The 21,333-nt window shown below is 44.3% G+C and overlaps 1 protein-coding gene and 1 long non-coding RNA gene across 6 annotated transcripts in view; one reads left to right on the top strand and one right to left on the bottom strand.

The window, feature by feature from the left end:
- Window positions 1–21,333, top strand: part of NMNAT2 (nicotinamide nucleotide adenylyltransferase 2) — a 180,869-nt gene that overhangs the window by 71,574 nt on the left and 87,962 nt on the right. The window lies entirely within an intron of this gene.
- The window catches only part of LOC117803425, a 28,457-nt gene continuing 27,846 nt past the window's right edge, over window positions 20,723–21,333 (bottom strand). Inside the window, exon 3 of the long non-coding RNA XR_004627278.1 lies at window positions 20,723–20,940. This is a non-coding gene — a long non-coding RNA (uncharacterized LOC117803425). The remainder of the gene's footprint in view (window positions 20,941–21,333) is intronic.

The raw sequence follows: 21,333 nt of genomic DNA on the forward strand, positions 1-21,333 counted from the left end.
ATTTTGCAGTAGGTTCTGAACTTTAGTCTCACTAAAAAGTCTATTTTATTTTGAGGCATAGGAAGGATCTGGAGTTCCATCTGCCATTCCGCACAGGTGGCCCCACACAGATGACATTTCATTTTCTGTATCTGAAGGCCAAGGCTTGTTTTCTGTCTCGCTCTTCCAGCTGTGTCTGGACCGCTTGCTCTCACTCCCTCAATCAGTGTCCACCCCCTGGCTTTGCTGTTCCTTTCTCTCCTTTGATTTTCTTCCCTGGCTTGCTGTGCTGTGGAGTTTATTTCTCAGCCATCACTGCTGCTGCTTCTGCCTTATCTCTGTCTTTCTGGTTTGCTAAGCATCTCTCTCCCTAATTTGTTTCACCAGCCAAGGACAGTTCCTTGAGAAGCATGTCTTTGTTACCTGTTTCAAATGTCCTCCGGAACTGCCCCTATTTCTCTGGAGAAGCAGGTAGAGCATTCACAGCTCACCTTTTGTTTCTTTAATCTTGCAGTTCCTTGCAAAGGAGAGAGGAAACTGAGAAAGCCCAGCTCCCTCTTTCCTTGCCCTCCAGCCACCAGCAAACTCAGCAGAGCTCAGAACATCCCAGAGTTTCAGGCCTTTCCAGCTCCTTGGATTTGCAGTTTCAGGAAGTTTGTCTCATGCTTCGGGTGGCTGAAAGCATCAATCAAAATCTCTCTCTCTCCCTCCACCCTCTGCTCCCCCCCCCCCAAGGCATGGGGGAATCCATCCTAAAATATTTTTCCAGGCAGTTGGCTCTTCCTAAGTGAAGACACGTGCTAATCACTGCAGTCAGATGCCAGCACTTGCTCACCTGCTGATTCAGAGGATATTTACCAAGCCCCCCCCCGGAACGCCTGCACCCCGTGACGCTCTGGGCACCCTAGAGAGCACCCTGGGCTCTGCAGGAGCTGTCCAGCCTGCATGCTGGCGGAGGGATGGAAGTTCAGGCAGGGATTCGGCCTTTCACAGCATCAGGACTCTCATGAGCTCTCCAGCACCCCGTTGTTCTAGTTTTCCTGCCAAAACTTGAGATGCAAGAGGCGGCCCGTATTTTTCTGGGGATGTTATTTCATTCCCCCAGGATTAACAAGTCTCACCCACTCCCTCCCCTCAACCCTACCTCTTCCCCTTCCTCATTCTCCTCTGCCCAGCACACTTGCTAACTTGAGCAGCCAAAGACTGGCTGGGCTCCGGCGTGCTCAGGGAGGGTTTTCAGTTTTCCCTCTGCAGCAGGTAAAGGGTAAAGGAAAGGGACGAGAACTCACAATGACTGGGTTTCTGCTCCGGGTCAGGAACTGCGCCTGTCTGATGATTTACTGCGACTGGAACCCAGTTCTGTCTGAATCCCGAAGTCAGAATCTTGCAGCTACAGCCTCTGTGCGGGTGCGCGCATGCGCGCAGGTGGTGGGCGGTGCTTGGAGAGGCCAAAGTGAGCAGTACGGATCTTCCCAGTTTCCTTTCCTCCCGCCATGCGTCCTGGACCTGGAGAGGCTGGCCACACTTCTGCTTCTGCTCAGAGTGCAGCCGTGTGTCTTGGACAGATGGGGCATTAAGGCCTCTGGCTGTCTCCCCAGAAGGACTCAATTTTCTTTCACATGGCTTCAATGGACTCCAGGGTCTGAATGCCCAAGTTCTAATCCCAGCTCTTCTGTTTGCTGGCTGTGTTACCTTGGGCAAAGTACTTAAACTCTGTGCTTCAGTTTGCTCTTCTGCAAAGAAGGTAATAATACTATTCTCATTCCTAGAGTAGTCAAATTCGTAGAGACAGAAAGTAAGATGGTGGTTGCCAGGGGGCAGTGGAAGGACGGAATGGAGAGTTATTGGTTAATGGATACAGACTTTTAGTTTGGGAAGATGAAAAGGTTCTGAAAATGGATGGTAGCGATAGTTGTACAACAACGTGAGTATCCTAAATGCCACAGAACTGTGCACTTAAAAATGGTTACAATGGTAAGTTTTATGTTATATATATTTTACCACAATAGTGGGGAAAAAAAGAGAGAGAGAGAGAGAGGTGCCTGGCTGGTTCAGTCGGTAGGGCATGTGACTCTTGACAGTAGTACATGAAACTCTTGATCTCAGGGTCGTGAGTTCAAGCCCCATGGTGGCCGTATTGTTTATATTTACAAAAAAAAAGTTTTAAAAATGCAAAAAAAAAAAAAGTATCTTCCTCAAAGGATTTGGGGGAAACTTGAATGAGATAATGCATTTAGAACAGAGGCATAGTAAATGCTCCATAAACAGGAGCTCTTTTGGGCTCCAGCCTTGCCTTTTCCAGGGAGATCCTTGAAGCCGGGGGCACAGCTCTGTAGGACACACCTGTCTCTTGGGTCAGGGTTGCATGAGAAAGGGGTCTCACAGCTAGTGTCCAGAGCAGCTCCCTGTGTGTGATTCGGCAGCTATCAGGATGGGCTGGTGACTGTGCATTTTAATGGAAGAGCTCTCACTGCCCATGTCAAGCAACAAGGTTATAAATGGAGCACTGCTTGATAAATTGCCTCATTTTGCACATACTCGCTCCATGAATTGCGGGCTCTGACGTGCGGCTGAATTTGGTGGTTAAGGGAGAACAAAAGAATTATGAACCCACTGAGGATAACATCCAATTGAATGGCATCAACACAGTATGTCTGAGAAGAGAATGGTGTTTCAAAGTTTTCACTGGCCTTGCCCACAAATCTTTATGTGTGTCAACGGGGAAGACGGGAAAGCAAGGTTCTTAGAGTTCAGATCAGGAAACAGCTAGCGAGGTGTTATGGAACAGAGGAGGGAAAGCAGACACATACAGTAGAATGCCCCTGTGTTATGCTGGATCTGGGGACAGGAGCTCCTTTAGACTTCCTGTGTGCAGTTCTCCCCAGACACCACAACTCAGTCCAGAGCAATACATTCATTGTCTGGTGTATAGAACTCAGTAAGCTGCAGACAACCCGGGCCAGGGCAGGGGGCAGTCAGGAGAAAAGACTCCCCTGTCCTTGTGTCCTTGTTTGGGCCCCTGAAGACCCTTCCTAATTCACTGCAGCCACGAGGCTCACCCAGTTCTGAACCCAGAGGACCCTGCCACCTGCGCAGGCAGCTTTGCACTGCCCTTCTAGCTCAGGGCTCTAAGACTTACTGTCTCTTGCAGCACTTCCCAACCCCTCTATGGTGAAAGACCAGGTTTGTATTTTGATTCACTTTTTTAAAAATTTCCAATCCATTGTGGGTAGATAGAGTACAGTTAAAATGAATTACTAAACTTGTTTAATAAATAAATGAAGAAATAATTTGGAAAAATGAAGAAAGAAAGAGATACAAAATACAAGACCTCTTCTAAAATTATTATAGCCAGCAGACATGACTTTGCCTAGTCAAAGTGCTATAAAAGTTTCTAGATACTTACTCTCCATTTTTGTGCTTGGTGTGAACAGATCAGTAACAAAATGGCTGTGCCCCCACGCTGGGCGGGAGGCCTGTTTTGAATTCCATTGTTCTCAATGGCTGGTCTCCAGAATGGTGTGCCAAGACAATCCATTGGGGTGCAGGAAAAAATATTGCCAACCTATTTATATTTTTATTGCATCTTCTTCTGATTTTTACTGTTGTGTATATTTTTAACATACATAACACAGTTGTAAAATAAGACACATACACTTTATAGGCAAAAAAAAAAAAAATGGCAAGTTGTACTCAGAATCTTTTTACTGATTTATGTGACCAAAAACACTTGAAGTCTACTTCCCTCAACTACTCGTGTGAAAGTTACTGATATCTCTCTTTGGGGCATTGCTTATCTTGCGTTGGGCTTCTGTTGTTTAAGATTTCATATATTTATGCCTGTCCTAAAATTATAAATTCTTTGAGGGCAAGAACTATGCCTTATGTGTGTTTATTAAGCTGAGAAAAGCATGGATGTGATTTCAACCAGCGTGCTGGGATACAGGAATACAAACATGACCAGGAATTGGTCTCCTTTCTGTAGGATGTACTTGTCTAGGTTGAGGATGGAGACCTTACAAGTTAGTAATTGCTTCTGGTATAACATGTGCAATTGAGTAAGCATGCATCCGTAACAAACTCGAGGCACAAAGCGTGGGCAACTCCATTGGGGATGGTTCTCAGATACCACCCCGAAGAACTGATACCTGGAAAGGAAGGATGACCACGCTTTGCATGGCTGGCAGGAGGAGGATATTTTGAGCAATATTAGGATGCAAAAAGGCATAGAGGTGAAGACCTCTTCACCTATGCCTTCACCCATGAGGATAGCTCTTTAAAAAATAGAAGATAATAAGTGTTGGTGAGGATGTGGAGAAATTGGAACCCTTGTGCACTGTTGGTAGGAATGTAAAATGGTGCAGCCGCTGTTACAAACAGTATGGCGGTTCCTCAAAAATTTAACATAGAATTACCATATGATCCAGCAATTCCACTTCTGGGTTTATACCCCAAAGAAATCAAAAGCAGAAACTGAAACAGGTATTTGTACACCCATATTCATAGAAGCATTATTCACAATAAACAAAGGTGGAAACAGCCAAAGCATCCATTGACAGATAAATGGATAAACAAAATGTGGTCTGTTCATACAGTGGACTATTATTCAGCCTTAAAAAGGAAAGTGGTCCTAAGACATGCTGCCACTTGGATGAGCCTTGAGGACGTTATGCGGAGCGAAATAAGCCAATCACACAAGGACACATATTGTATGATTCCACTTCTATGAGGCACCTAGAGGCATCGAAATTATAGATAGAGAATGGAATGGGGTTACTAGGGGTAGAGGGTAGAGGGAATGGGGAGTTGTTATTTAATGGGTACAGAGTTCCAGTTGGAGGAAATGAAAAAGTTCTGGAGATGGGTGGTGGTGGTGGTTGCACAACAATGTGAATGTATTTAATGCCACTGAACTGTACACTTAAAATGGTTAAAATGATGAATCTTATGTTTTATATATCTTACCGCAATTTTCAAAAAAGGCATGAAATAACAAATGACACAGTGTATTCAGACATGGCATTTTCTGCACTTGACTATGGCTGGACCGTACGCTGTGAGGAGGGGAGGAAGGAGAGGGAGGAGGTGCTCATGTTCCTTCCAGTTTCGAATGAAACAACACGATTCTTCTATCCCACATGCCTCTCTGGCTGCTCACTCCCTTATTTCCCTACCTGGACTGCCAGGTTTTCTATCCTTACCTCTCTGCAGCTCTTTCACCTCCACACATAACACACTCACTGAAGACTGGACACGGCCCCTTACCTTCCCTGAAGGCTCACAATGGCTTCTTTGGTGCTAAGTCCCATGGACTCTTCAGTCTTCTTGACACTATTGACCACATGCTTCTTGTTGAAACGCTACTCTCCTTACAATTTTTCGGTGTCACTCCTCTGATTTTCCTATCTGCTCCTAGTTCCATCTCAGTTTCCTTTGCTGGGTTCTCTTTTTTCTCTTGTCTGTTCATGAAGATCTTTCCCTGGGGTTCCATCCTGGGTTCCCACCTCATGTTTTGTAGCCTCTTCTTGCTGTCGCTCATTTCCTCCTGCTATTGTTTACGTATCAGTAACTCCCGAATTGATGTCTCTATTCCAGATCTCTCATCATAGCATAGGACGTGGATATTCATCTTTTAACTGTCCCCTGTCCACCCACACTCAGTGTATCAATGGCATCAGCATCTTGCCTGTACTCTCATCACACTCTTTCCCTCTCTCCCCTCTGGCATCTCTTTTGTTCATATCTGTTCAATTCTACCTCCTTTCCATGTCTCAAATCCATTTCCTTTCAATTAATAATGATAATACTTATAAGGCTACTATTTTCTACCACTGTGTGCTCTTATCGATCCTGAAGTCTCCAAGCTAGCAGAGTGCTGAGCCTGCTGCATAGTACTAAGATGAACAAGTAACGATGATGAGAATATCTAATTCTCATATGGGGCTCAGTATGTGCCAGGCCCTGTTCGAAGCACGTCACATATAACACTTCACTGAATTCTAACAAGTATCCTATGAGATAGATCATTCTTTTTCTATCATTCCATTATTCTTTTCCGGGTGAAAAATGGAGGCACAGAGAGGTTAAGCAACTTGCCCAAGGTCCACAGCTTATAGAGGCTCAATGTTGAATGAATGAATGAATGAATGAATGAATGAAAACATGAATGGGAGAATAAATGTCCGAGGCCAGAAAGAGGAGCTGAGTTGCATAATGATAAGTCGTGCCATGTGTATGATTGGTAGATTGGAAACCATTTCTTGGGTTTCTTTCTAAAGAAGTGCTAAATCTTTGTTTTGGCAGTTGTAGTTTGACCCAGGGTGTAGTAGTACATCAGAGAAAATAAGAATTTGATCTATGTGATCAAGATAAATAAGGGGACAAAACATTCTTGATGGAGAGGGAAAGGAAATTGGTTGGTCCAAGGTCTGATTTCAGTTGGAGGCGTGAGTCAGGGCGGTTTACCTACAGTCCGTGCCTGCAGAGTGATATTGGCATCCTGCCTCATCCAGCCCTTGCTACACAAACATCGTGACCAGCGTCCCCCAGGGAGCCCTATACCTGGGATTTTTATAGCACAGAGTCCTGGGCATCTACAGGAGGCTGCTGGCCACCTGTCATTGTCACTTATTTAAAAAACCCGTTCTTGATACCCACATCGCCTCTATCACACTAAAGCCTGGTTACCACAAAACTATTAATTGAACATTTCATCATCTAGAAAAATTGTGCTGCCGGACCTCTTTGCTGTCTTCCCCAGGTCTTAACCCTCCCCGAGCTTCCTTTTTGTTTTCGGAGGGCTCTATGCTGCAAGTTCTGTGGTTCTGCCGTGACCATTGAGAAAGAAAAGCAATGAAAAGCGTCCTTCTCCTCCTTTGCTGCCCTCTACAACCAAATAAACATCAAGACACCTCCATTTTTCTGGCTATTCCTGTTTTCTTCCTTTCTCCTAGCTAAAAATAAACACATGAATAAACTGCCCACTCTGACAGGCTGTCAGAATTATAAGACATCTTCAAGACCTGCTGGTTCAATGTCTTCATTTTAAATATGAGCAAACAGAAATCTAGAGAAGGTTGAGAATCCTGTCGTGGGGCACAGTTTAGATGAAAACTCTCGCCAGGGGACATGGGAGATAGAAAGCATTCTCCCTTTGCCCAAATTCCTTCCCGCAGCTTCTATTTATGTGACAAAATTACACTGTAAATTGATTTTTATACTTTCCTGTGATTTCTCCTTTAATTTTTATTTAGAAAAATAACTTCATTTTTTAAAAGATTATTTATTTATTTATTTGACAGAGAGAGACAGCCAGCGAGAGAGGGAACATAAGCAGGGGGAGTGGGGGAGGAAGAAGCAGGCTCTCAGTGGAGGAGCCTGATGTGAGGCTCGATCCCAGAACGCTGGGATCACGCCCTGAGCCGAAGGCAGATGCTTAACCACTGCGCTACCCAGGCGCCCCTAGAAAAATAACTTTAAAAATCTATCGTATTTCATTTCTTCTCTGCTGGTTGCCTTCTCCAGAGTAAGCCTTGACATAGAAAAATGAAAGCATTGTGTATGTTTTTCTCTCTTCCCTTCTAGTGGCTATATGCAAAAGGAAGGATTGCCGTAGGATACCCGAGGAGAGGTGAAACTTCAGTGTCTAATATTTTCACAAGCCCTATCCTGTGTACTCCCATGATGAAAATCACTTTAGGACAATCATTGAAATACAATGTTATTTGTAAAATATTTGTAAAAATATCGTTTATATACCCATTTTGTCCACCGCATGATGAGGCATAGACTATGTCATCTTCCCTTCTGCGTTCCCACTACATAGCACAATTTCTTGCACATAGTACACGCTCAATAAATGATTGCAGGCTTATGGCTGAATGGAGTTATCAGTCTGGCCACTCATTCAGGGCTTAGACTCCCTGTTATAGAGAATACTACTTAGATACCCTCAAGCTCAGCTTTAGCGCAAAGACAGCACATGATAGCAGGAAGAAGCAGGTTGTTTTTATGCACATGGAAGAAGCCAGACAAATGCTTGGAGCAGGAGACTAAACTTACTAGGTTGTCCATCAGGAAATTAAACAGCCTATCCATTCATTAGAGGAGGAACAAATGACAGGCCTTGTGCATTACCAGACTGTTAATAAGCAAGAGCCAGACTAGCTTTTATAGAAAGCCAGACTCCGAATGTCATGTTACCCAGCCCCGTCAAGTTACCCATTCTTAAAGTCTTGCTGTTCAAAATTGTGAAGACCGTAGAGAGTACTGGTGCTAGAATTAGGGGGTTACAATCCCTCTTTTATAACGGTCTCTGTGCTCCTTTTTTTAAGGCTGCCGAGATGGTTTATATTTGTTCAGATGACCTCATGCAGAGATCAGCCGGGCCACGTCACCCCTCACCCAAAAGGAGAGGCATTGTTGTGTGTGTGTGTGTGTGTGTGTGTGTGTGTGTGTGTGTGTGGAGGGGATCTCATAATAAACTCACTGACCTCTTCAAATTGAAGGCCTTGCCTTTTGGACTTCAATCCATTCCACTTGCCATGTTGAAATTGGTCCAGCAGGGTCAAATACATCTTTCTAAGGGAAAGCATGTCTACAGCAAGGGTGAAGTGATGAGAGAGCCTCACACATTTTTGAGTCTCTATTGGGTACTCCAATCTGTGCTTGATGCTTTTGCATCTCATTTGTTCCTCATAACAGCCCTGGGAGAGAGGTTTGACCTCTTTTTTACGGATAATAAAGCTAAGGGTCAGAGAAATAAAATAGACTTGCTTGAGATCACAGAGCTAAGCGGTGCAGCTAGAATCAAATACAGGTCAAATACAGGTAAACCTGTGATCCTTGCAACATATCATTCATTCAACAGCTGTTATAAAAATATCTGAGGCCAACAAATAACCCATTTTTAAAAATGGGCAAAGGGTTTGAACAGACATTTCTTCAAAGAAGGCATGCAGATGTCCAATAAGCACATGAAAAGAAGCTCAACGTTATTAGTCATTAGGGAAATGTAAATCAGAACCACAATGAAATACCATTTCACACTCACTAGAATGGCTATAATAAAAAAGACCAATAATAACAAGTATTGGTAAAGATATGGAAAAAATGAAACTCTTGAACATCATTGGTGGAACTGTAAAATGATACCACCACTTTGGAAAACAAGAAATTAAACATTGAGTTACCTTATGATACTAACAGTATCACTCCTAGGCATATACCCAAGAGAATTGAAAACATACGTCCAGAGGTGCCTGGGTGGCTCAGTCGGTTAAGCATCCCAGTCTTGATTTCGGCTCAGGTCGTGATCTCAGGGTTGTGGGATCCAGCCCGGCATCGGGCTCCACACTCAGCAGGGAGTCTGCTTGAGATTCTCTCTCTCCATCTCCCTCTGCCCCCCCCCACTAACTCTCTCTCTACCTCTCTCTCTTTAAAATAAATTAAAATCTTGAAAAAAAGAAAAAGAGAAAACATATGTCCACCCAACAACTTGTACCTGCATAGTTATAGCAGCATTATTTATAATAGACAAAAGGTGCGAACAACTCCAAATGTCCATCCGATGATAAATACATAAATAAACTGTGGTATATCTACACAATGGAATATTATTCAGCCATTAAAAAATGAAGTACACTTTAAAAGTAAGGGTGAATTGTATCATACTGACACCTGCTACAACATGAGTCAACCTTGAAAACAGGATGCTAAGGGAAAGAAGCCAGTAACAAAAGGCCATATACTGTATGATTCCTTTCATAGGAAATGTCCAGAACAGGCAAATCCACAAAGATAGGAGGGAGTGGTTGCCAGGGGCTGGGAGGAGGGAGGAATGGCCAGTGACCGCTAGGAAGTATGGGATTTCTCTTCCGGGTGATTAAAGGGTTAGAATTAGATAGTGATGGTGAATGCACCACTCTGTGAAGAGACTAAAAACCACTTAATTGTACACTTTAAAAATAAGGGTGCCTTTTATCATATGTAAATTGAATCTCCATAAAGCTGTTATAAATTATAAATGTGAGGCCAGAGGGTTGGTTTAAGCTAGTGTCAGGTAACGATACTTTGGAAGAACACTAACTCACTGGGCATATGCTACCAAGATTTAAGATTTAACAATAGAATGACCAATAGAATGCCTGCAGGGAATGTCTATCCATGACAGGCTTGGAAATGAATTTCTTGATAAACAACCAAAAAGGTGAAAGAATGTCCCTTTTGGTTCTGGTGTGAGATACACCACTCTTTACAATAATATTAATATATCTCACAGAGATTAAGGCGCTAAGAGTATACAGTCAATAGGAGACACAGTCCCTCTTTTATACTACAATAGTAAAATAAAAGTAAATGTAGTGCTAGGACCACTATTGCTACTTTCATTTGTTCATTTATTAAAAAATACTTATCCAACATCTGGGATGTATCAGGTACTTTGCTATTTGTGTTAGAATTTATCACGCTTATTATTCACAGACATCTCATAAAGTATTAGTCTCTCATTTTAAAGTTGAGAAAACTGAGACTCACAGAGGTTAAGAAAACTGCACAAAGATACATAGCTAGTGAGTAGTATAGACGGAATTTGCCCCAAGATTTGTCTGACTCCAGAGCTAAGAGCTAGAGGATTGGATTGGAGAGTAGAGAGCAAGCAGTGGCTGGCCATCTATGGACAACATCAGGGTGGGGACGATGAGCATGGTGGTGGAGTGAGTATGTCTAGCCCAGACCCTGGAGTCAAATGCCTGGGTTGGAATCTTGCCTCTGCCATCTCATGAGTGTACTGATTTAATAAGTTATGAATACAAAAATACTTTCAACAGTGTTTGGCACATAGTGAACATCCAATGTGCAGAGCATTTATTATTATTATTATTATTATTATTATTATTGCCACCTCTGCACACACACATGGTCATGGCTCTGAAGTTAGGGACTATTGCTAAAAGGGTAGAAAAGCCTGTCACAGATTTACAGTTGAAACATGGTTATCTCTGAGGAATGGGCTTAAGAGAAGAGGAGTGCAAAGAAAGAGGAAGGATGTTCTCACTCTCCCTTATTTGTATATTTTACAATCATGCATTACTCTTTAAAATGAAAGAAAACATAGCTGATAATAATGCTTTCGCCAATAAAAGAATACTTGTACAAAAAACAAAACAAACCCGGGGACATTTGCATTTATTTTGATTCTCGAGAAACCCAGAAAGTGAGTCTTCTATATGCAACTCACAGACCAGAGTCTTTGCAGTGAGGGGCACGGTGCCAAATTTAGAGATTCATTACCTTGCTCCTTCAGCCTGTTTTCCATTATGGGCGAATTCGCTGTAATTCGATCTTAATAGATGACCTGGCAGGCATTTCTAGACCTCAGCTCTACAGGGGGCACCTCTCTGCTTCCCAGGTACTCCCCCAATCGGTGATATTTACAGGTGTCTACCAGCAGGCCTTCCTCTAGGAGATTGGAAGGTGATGGGGAGACTTGTTTGCGGATGTGGAGTCTGAGAATGTCAGTCATGGGTGGGGTCCGGGGCTCAGGAAAGGAAGGAAGAAGAAGAGGTGAGCAGTCACATCTTCCAAGATGTGAGAAGACAAACTACGTCCATCATCTCACCCCAGGGAGCAAAGATTGGCTATGCATCTTTCATCTTGCCTAGCCTCAAATTTTCCATGTCAGCCCTACCAGGCTGTTTTTCCTCGGTTGAAGTGTGCTTTCTCATTTGTGAAATGGGTTTCGTATTTCCTATTTTCCAAGGGTTTTTGGAAATCAAGTTAGCTTTGCCCTGAAATGCATCATATAAGCTTCTGGGAGCAAAGCAGAAATGATACAGAAATAAGGACAGGGGTCAGTGGAGTGACTCATCACTGGTTTGCCTCTCTACAGGAAGAATAACTGGAGGATTGAAATTTAGCAGCCCCTCAGAAAAGGGCCCCAAACCAGCAAAACTTCCATGTTTTACACTTAACTTTACATAAGGATACGGGTATACTTGGGACAGACAATAAGGATACAGGAAAAAAGCTGTTAGAATGTTGTGAGCAAAAGCACTGTCATTATCTTGCAGGTCTCTGTGCAGGAAGAAAAACTAGAAAAAATTTAAATCCAGGTTAAATTCCCAGGATAAATGCCTTCCAGTGCTTCCTGCCTTTAAACCACACCTGTATCCTACCTCTACGGGACTCAGTCTCACACATCTCTCCTTTGTCCCTCTCCCACTGCTGAGTCAGAGCTTTGCAAGGGGACAGGAAGGAGACAGCCCCAAGGGACGTGTTCCCACCAGCCTTGAGCTGACTCCATCTCCATCCCTTACAAATGACGCAGATGCCCTCTGTCCTGTTCTCCCATACTTGGAAAAAGATTTGCCCAGTGCAGTGTCACACAGAGGAAGGACAGAGTTCAGAACTCACATGGCTCAAAATATAAAGTGATTCAGGAAATTACGAAACAAAGACAACTGGCATCAGCCTCCCAGGTCTGTTCTTCCAATCTCGTCCCAGAGCAACCAGACAGTCTAAGATGGAATGAGCTGTCATTCCAACTGACAAATCTGGTGGTTCACATACTGCCATGTTTTCTTCTCTTGGCTATCTGTTGGGTGGGAGACGGGGAGAAGAGGGGATTTCCGTTTCCAGAGTCTTTTGTCTCCTTATGGAAAGGTTCCTAATGGCAGTACTATATGTGTGTCATAAAGAAGTTCTTGTTTCCTAACATAATCTGTTGGTAGTGTGGCATTGAGGAGGCCTGAAGGAACCGGGAGATACCCTATCCACCACTTCAAAAAAGAAAGGACATTTTTGGAAATGTAACAGAATTATTAAAATTACATTATAAAATTAATTATATAATGAAATCAGTTTTGTGTGTTCTGTAATTGGTATTAAAAGTCACACCTTTTAAAAGAAAAATCAAGATAGAACATTTTACTAGTATATTGGAACAATTCAACAAATAATGACACTTTAATTGTACCATCTTTGCCTAGCTACTCTCTGCTAGCCTGCTTGCACAAGCTTTGTTTTCACATGAACGCCTTCAAGTTCTGTATGTGAGGCACGCACGTTGCTGCTCTGTTTCCGTCAGGGACTGATTTGCTACTATTATATTCAAGTAATTCAAGCTCCTCCCTTCTACTCCCAATCCTTCAGCATTATGTTTATGCTATCCCATTAAATCTTGTTTTGATTATGTGATGCTTCCCTTCAGGAGGGAAGGGATTGGACCCTTTCAAAGGAAGTCAAATGATAAAATGGAGGGGTGCCTGGGTGGCTCAATCAGTTAAGTGTCTGCCTTTAGCTCAGGTCATGATCTCAGGGTCCTGGGATCAAGCTCCGTGTCAGGTTCCCTGCTCAGCGGAGAGTCTGCTTCTTTCTCTCCCTCTGCCCTCCCCCCACTCGTGTGCATGCGTGCACGTGTGCACATGCTCTCTATCTCTCTCTCAAATAAATAAATCTTTTTTAAAAATGATAAAATGGGGGGGCACCTCGGTGGCACAGTGGTTAAGCGTCTGCCTTCGGCTGAGGGCGTGATCCTGGCATTATGGGATCGAGCCCCACATCAGGCTCCTCTGCTAGGAGCCTGCTTCTTCCTCTCCCACTCCCCCTGCTTGTGTTCCCTCTCTCGCTGGCTGTCTCTCTGTCAAATAAATAAATAAAATCTTTTTTAAAAAATGATAAAACGGAAGGAGTCAGAAGATATTATGATGGGAAACGACTTCTGAGACCACTTTATCTAATCCTCTTGTTTTACAATTGAGGAAATTGGGGACCAATAGGGTAAGGCATTTGCCCAAGGTCACACAGAGCAACTGGTGGAGACACCAGAGGCCGCTCCCCTTCTCTACAGCAACAGGATGCTTCTACCTTCAGAGCGTTCATTCAGCATAGCCTGAGTGAATTAGGAGAGGTTTGGAAGGGGGCATGCACCAGCTTTAGTGAGTGTGTGCCTTGGACCTTTCAATGTGCTACCATCCAGAAAGGAGGAGCAGAAGGTGAGAGGGGAGAAAAAAGAGGATAGCTGCACACTCTTGGCATGTGGGAAGATTCTAGAAATAGTTTAGACTCAGCATGTTTAAGAAACTGAAATCGTCGGACCAAGGGATGAGGGAGGATAAGTGATGAGGCACGTATACCCCACAGTTCTCTCTGGTAGCTGCCACTCCCTGTTCTGCTCGGTTTTGCCTCCAGGTCTCTGGTCTCAGTCTGGTCACTCAGCTCAAGATGTTGCAAATGCATTTGCAACATTTTCACCTTCGCACCTTTGCTCGAGCACCACCTCTATCCTCCCCACCCTCTGTGGCCCAGCTCAGAAAATCCTTCAGAGGGCACTTCACGAGGGTACCCCTGAAATATTCTGTTGAGTGTGATTCTCTTTTCGCTGAGCTGTTTGGCTGTAATACTAGGTTCTGCCATAGATTATTTTGCTACACTTTTTCTCCTCCTCACTAACGTCCTCCACACGCTGCCCACCCCTCCCCCACCATAGCGATCTCACGGAATCAATTATAAGCTTTTTGAGGATGATCGTGTGTCTTATTAATTTTTACATTATCCATAGCACGTGGCACAGACCCAGACCACTGTGGGTACCGAAACTGAATAGAATATTGGCTGTGAATTTTAACGGTAGACCTGATTCTGTTAGTGAAACGTTGTTTGGTTTTTACCAAAACCAAAACGTTATTTGTTTTCTCACAAACACAGTTTAATCTAGAAAAATCCATCTTCCACTACCATAAATAGCCCCTGGAAGCCCAGAGGAATTTTAGCACCTTTCAAAGGTGAACATTTCTCACTTCCTTGCTAGTTAACTCTGCTTGTTTATATACTGTGAACGCAGTCACAACCACTTGACTCAAGCCCACGGTTTATCTGGTTGGTTTTGTCTCTGGCCTGGTGTTAGTGGTGTCCATGGTCTAATGGGAGTCAGGTCTGAGCACAAGTTGGAACAAAAGATTTGAGATGCAGGACAAACACTCAGGGTGATGATGCTACATTTTTGCACTCTGTAATTTAGTAGGAACACCTCAACTATGCACTTGACCGAGTAGCGTGCTGGCAGCCTAGGGCACTCCCTGGCATCGCTGAGTGGAAAGCCTTTGGTGCCAACGAGCTGCTCAGATGCACCCAACAGGCCGGCTATTTGCCCCAGAAGCGGCTCTAAATCGTGGCTTTCTAATGGGGAATAGTATAGTCTAATGGTTAAGAACCAGGAGTGTTTGGACAGAACTAGGTTAGGTCCTGGTTCCACCATTACTAAAGGAGTGATGTAAGATAATACTTAATCTTTTTAAGGCTCATTGTTAAAAATGCGTGAAGTGGAGTAGTAGCCCGCTTCACGGCATTGTTTTGAGGATTATACGCAATTGTGCATTTCTCTGTAGCGTCCGTGCTCAGTCCCTGCCAGCTGTTGGGAGCTGACTATTCCCATGTGCTTAGTTATAGATGCCCGGCCTCTCTGGCAGTGGTTCTCCACTAATTCTGGCTTTGAAGCAGGAAGTGCTGCTCTCGGAAAACTAAGCTGAACCCTCCCTACCCTCAGTGCAGCCCTGAGATCTCCGGGAGAAGGATTTAAAAGGTGGAGAGAAGAATGGTACAACTCTGGTTTGTCAAAAACCTTTCCTCTTGGGACGCCTGGGTGGCTCAGTCAGTTAAGCATCTGCCTTCGGCTCAGGTCATGATCTTGGGGTCCTGGGATTGAGTTCCACGTCGGGCTTCCTGCTCAGTGGGGAGTCTGCTTCTCCCACTCTCCTTCTGTGCTCCCTGCCTCCCTCTCTCTCTCTCAAATAAATAAAATCTTTAAAACAAAACAAAACACCTGTCCTCAAGTGTCTAAGGCTGGGAGAGGGGCGGCAGATCTGCTGTCTCTACATCAGGGGCTCCGTGGGTTAGAACACGGCCCAGAAACATGCTGTGAGCAGAATCTGGGCTGGGACCTGGCTAGAGGGTTAGCCATTAAAATCTGTGGAACAGAGCAAGCTTCAGGGGCCCACGCCAGGACGACATTTCTGATCTTGGCCACAGTAGCATCTCTCCCAATGAACCCATGAAATGCACATTTATTATTTCATTCATTCAACAAAATCTTATTAAGTGCCTGCTCTGTGCCAACCACTGACCTCACAGAGTTTTCATTCAAGTTGGGGAGACAGGTGTCAATCAATTTGCCACAGGAATAGCAATAGAGCACTGGTTCTCAAACCTTAGTGTGCAGGGTGCCTGGGTGGCTCAGTTGGTTAAGTGTCTGCGTTCAGCTCAGGTCAGGATCCTGGGATCCTGGGATAGAGCCCAATGTTGGGCTCCCTGCTCAGCAGGGAGTCTGCTTCTCCCTCTCCCTCTGCCTTCCACTCCCCCTGTTTGTTCTCTCTCTCTCTCTCTCTCTCTCTCGGTCTGTCAAATAAATAAATAAATAATCTTAAAACAAAACAAAACCTTAGTGTGCATCAGACTCCTCTGAAAGATTTGTTAAAACAGTTTCTGATCCAGGAGGTCTGGAGTGGGGCCCAACATTTGCATTCTTAATGAGTTTCTAGGAACCACACTTGGAGAACCACTAATGTATAATAACAAACTGTGATAGGTTCTCTGGGGCAAAAATATAGAGGGTTCTGGGAGAGTGTATCAGAGGGTCCTAACTCAGATCAGAAGAGTCTTAGAAGTCCTCTCTGAAGAATGGCATTTAAACTGAGGTCCGGGGGTGCCTGGGTGGCACAGTCGTTAAGCGTCTGCCTTCAGCTCAGGGCGTTATGGGATCGAGCCCCCACATCAGGCTCCTCCGCTGGGAGCCTGCTTCTTCCTCTCCCACTCCCCCTGCTGTGTTCCCTCTCTCGCTGGCTGTCTCTATCTCTGTTAAATAAATAAATAAAATATTTAAAAAAAATAAAAATAAAAAAAATAAACTGAGGTCTGAACAGATGGCGAAGAGTGGGGGGAGAGAATGAGGGGTTTGTGAGGAGGAAGGGAGCATGGTGAATTAGAGAAGGGAGGCCAGTGTGGCAGGACCATGGTGGGTGGGGGGACAGCCATTCAGACAAAGTCAAAGGGACAAGAGTCACATAGATCATCGGGGTCTTGGAGATGAGCAGAAGGGTTGTGGTTTATGTGTTAGGCATGGTGGGAATCCTTTGTTGAGCAGAAAAGTGACATGTTCCAATTTATTTTAAGATTTAACTTATTGCCACTGTATGAAAGATGGATTGGATAACAGTAAAAATGGTAGTAGGAAAGTGGTGAGGAGACTGTTACAGAAGTCCAGGCCAAAAAAAGGTGACTTATAGGGATTGAGGGATGTAGGTAAATCTGGGATATTGTTTGGAGGTAATATGGCTAAAATTTGGTGATGGGTTGGATGTGGGAGAAAGGAAAAGAAAACAGTTAAGGATGACTACGGGTAAGTAGGATGAAATTATAGCAGCGGGATGGATCTGATGATCTTCCTAAGAAAGTGATGAAAATTTTGTGCCCACATCCACTGACAGTCTTTATTTGATCTTCCCTCTCACCTTTCTTCCCCCTTTCTCATCTCTTTGCCATCAGGCCAGTCTATACCCATCCGCCATTTCCTTGGGCTAGTTAAGCTATTTGCTGTGGCGATAGGCTATCTGAAGATGAGGGTGAGGCTCTGGTAAGTTTGATCAAACCCTGTGGGCATTGGTTCCCAATCTGACACACACGGCGAGGAGAAAGGATTTGTCCACACATACAGATGCTCTATCTCTTTCAAGCTCTTCTGTAAAACTCTTAAAACATTCATCAGAGAAAGCTTAACCTTGTCATCCTTATTTCACTGGAGCAACACTGAACCAGGGAGCAAAATGCCTTGCTGTCTGCCAGAGAGGGAAGGAAGCCGATTCCAGAGTGGAGGTTTGGGGCTTCCTGGCTCCTAGGTATCTCAGCAGGGCCTCTTGCTCAAGCAAGTAGAAGTAGGTCATGAGCTGCAATTAGGGACAGGAGCAGGATGTTTCCAGCTGGAGGTTTGATCACCAGTGAGTCAAAGTGGAGGTTCCCATGGCAATGGTAATACCATCTCTTTTTTTGAAACCAGCAACCCGGCAATATGGGGGTGAGTCAACTGCTACTTTGAAAACCTGCTGTATTTCTCCTCTTTCATGTCTCAGATTGGAAATATCCGTGACGACTTGGTTCGCAGGCATTTGGTAGGGTTTCAGATGGTTTTCCACATGGTGATGTAGTCTTAGGATAGAAGCCCAGAAGCACCATCTCGTAATGTGCCCTTCCCCTTGTCCACTGCACCATTCCCAGGGAATGATAGACTTGAGGGCTCTAATGGTATGAGATTTTTTTTTACTAGCTTAAAAGTCTTTCTCAGGGCATTACAGCATTTTCCGACTTTTCTGATTTTGAGAAATATCAAGGAGGGAAGGATGAATGGAAAAATCCTGCTGTTTCCTAAGATCTCTGAGAACTTTTGCTCTGGTTCTTCTGTCTCTTTAGGAGGTTGTGTTCTGAAAATGATGGCCAGGGCCTCTTCTCCAAGCCCCCTCATCTGCTAGATTGCATGCCCAGGCCATCCAGGCACCCCCAGGTTCTATCTCAGGATGACTCAGACAACTCCTGAATCACAGAATATCAGAGCTGGAAAGGGCTTCCGTCAGAAAGGGGTGAGCATAGAACTAGCCGGGACTTTAAGACTTCATCCAGGTGAGGTCTCTCATAGTGCAGGACCTTGGTGTGGTCACTGTGTTCCTGAGACCAGCCATTTGTTTTTTGGTCCAGGTTTCATAGACTGACTCACAATAACCAGGTTTGCCATAAATTGACATATAAACTCAAATGTCTCTATATAAATTTTATAATGGGGGATATCCCATTTCGGAGACCCGATTTCTCAGGTCTCTTATCCAGTGTCAGAGTATTTGGGAGATAGAACTGATAATCGGGGGGCACCTGGGTGGCTCAGTTGTTAAGCGTCTGCCTTCAGCTCAGGGCGTGATCCCAGAGTCCTGGGATCGAGCCCCACATCAGGCTTCTCCGTTGGGAGCCTGCTTCTTCCTCTCCCACTCCCCCTGCCTGTGTTCCCTCTCTCGCTGGCTGTCTCTCTCTCTCTGTCAAATAAATAAATAAAATCTTTAAAAAAAAAAAAAAGAACTGATAATTGGAACTTACTTAGTGATTAAAGCTTTAGAGCAAAGTGAAGTGGATGACCTTGAATGATCTTTCATCTGGGACAGAAACTCCTGCTGAAGTATCTCTGCCCAACAACACACACTTTTGGGTTATAGCAGAATGTTCACATGCCCTTGAGCTTACCGTTCCCTTCCTAGGACAGCCTTGGGAAAGTAAATACTGATCAGTTCTGCTCCTTTTGGCATATCCCTGTCAATAACATATCACATTTCATTGGGTTTCAACTGTCTCAATGCTAAAGTAATTTGCAATATGTCCGCTCAAATCACACCCTGGTTACCTTGTCTCCTGATTTATTGATGTTCTCTTTGGATGGGTTGACTGTTAATAGAGTCCCTTTCCAAGGGTACTCACTTTCTATGTTTTTACAGGGAGCCCACTAGAGCCTCCTCGAGGATTGTGGAAGGACCAACAGTTCTTCCAATCCAACACTTTAAAACACGAACTCCCCTGGGGCGCCTGGGTGACTCAGTAGTTAAGCGTCCGACTCGTGATTTTGGCTCAGGTCATGATCTCAGGGTTGTGAGATCGAGCCCTGCATTGGGCTCTGTGCTCAGCAGGGAGTCTGCTTGAGATTTTCTCTCTCTCCCTCTGCCCCTCCCTGCCCCCACTCTCTCTCTCAAATAATAAATAAATAAATCTTTAAAACATAAATTCCCAATGCCATATCCCCGGCCCACCTTGACTTGAATACTGCCAACATTGCAGAGCTCACCACCCTCTGAGGGCTTAGCTTTTTCAACAAAGAGCCTAGGCTGAAAAGGATGAACCAATGAGAAGATATTGTCAGTGCCCTGTGTGTCCAGCACCTGCCTTGTAGATGAGGTTTTTTCTGAAGGTGCTGCCAGGGATACAAGAGAAGAGTAAATGACATCAGGAATGGATAGCTGGCCTATTACAAAAGTTCCAGAGAAGGAGGGTCCAGACCTCGACTTGGCAGTTTGTGTCCTCAGCATCCTCAGAGCTCATTCAGTCACTTGGAACGACTCCTATCTATCCAGGACTAAAGGTGTTTGCTATTTTGATGGAGAAAGCTGAACCCTGGGGCTCAGGAAGGGAATAGCCCGCTACTAGAGCCCAATGAGGCTTGTCCAAGTGTCTGAAAATCCCACCATAGTTTCGGACCCTATTTAGTTATAGCATTATCTCCAGAAGTTTCCTTATAAAGCAAATCATTTTACATGAAGTCACTAACAGATGATGATGTAAGTGGCTGAGCAAAGAACAAGAGCCCCCCCCCCAAAATGGGACCCAGGTACAGGAGCACTGATTTGGAGTATGGGGCATACTTCTAAAGAGGGAAATGGAAATTCTGAATGATGGTAGGTTGGCTGCTAACAGTGATGGGACATGGCTCCCAAGGACCCCCATCCCCACCCCAACCCTCAAAACAAGATTCCACAGTGAGATTTCATTGCTATTTTTTGCTGACCCAATTCTGGAACTGGGGAATTTTCCCTCCAAATTTATCTTGAACTCAGTAAACTAGCTTATTGTTCAAATCCCAGCTGTACCACTTAATAGCTTTGCGATCTTATATATGGTACTTAATTTATCTGAGCCTTAGTTCACTCTGCTGTAAAGAAGAGAAAATAATACCCACCCGGAAGGACTGCTTGTGGAAGATTAAATGAAATTACATGTAATGTGTGGCATGCAGTAGACATGCAGTAAATGGAAATAATTATTTCTCCTCTTATTTCTTGTAGCAGCTCCCTTTAATGTGTCCATAAAGAATTCCTTCTACTCCATTTCCAAGAGTCTTGTCCAGATGTACAATCGTTCACTCCAGGAGCTGAATTGCGATCAAGCCTAATAACAAAAGTAAATTTGAACACATTAGCATTGGCCTTGGGAAGTCAGACATTTATATTCCTTACTAAGGATAACTTATAGACTTTGAGCTATAAAATTGTGGTAATAAAAGGAAGGTCCAGGGGCACCTGGGTGGCTCAGTCATTAGTGTCTGCCTTCGGCTCAGGTCATGATTCCAGGGTCCTGGGATCCAGCCCTGCATTGGGCTCCCTGCTCAGCAGGAAGCCTGCTTCTCCCTTTCCCACTCCCCCTGCTTGTGTTCCCTCTCTTGTTATCTCTATCTCTGTCAAACAAATAAAATCTTTAAAAAAAAGGGGGGGGGTCCCGTTCTTTCCTTCTGTCTTCCTTTTCCCCCTTTTCCCTCTTCCCTTTATCATCAAGACCTTCAAA

The sequence above is a fragment of the Ailuropoda melanoleuca genome, chromosome 8, assembly GCF_002007445.2.
Source record: "Ailuropoda melanoleuca isolate Jingjing chromosome 8, ASM200744v2, whole genome shotgun sequence".
Classification (NCBI taxonomy): Eukaryota; Metazoa; Chordata; class Mammalia; order Carnivora; family Ursidae; genus Ailuropoda; species Ailuropoda melanoleuca.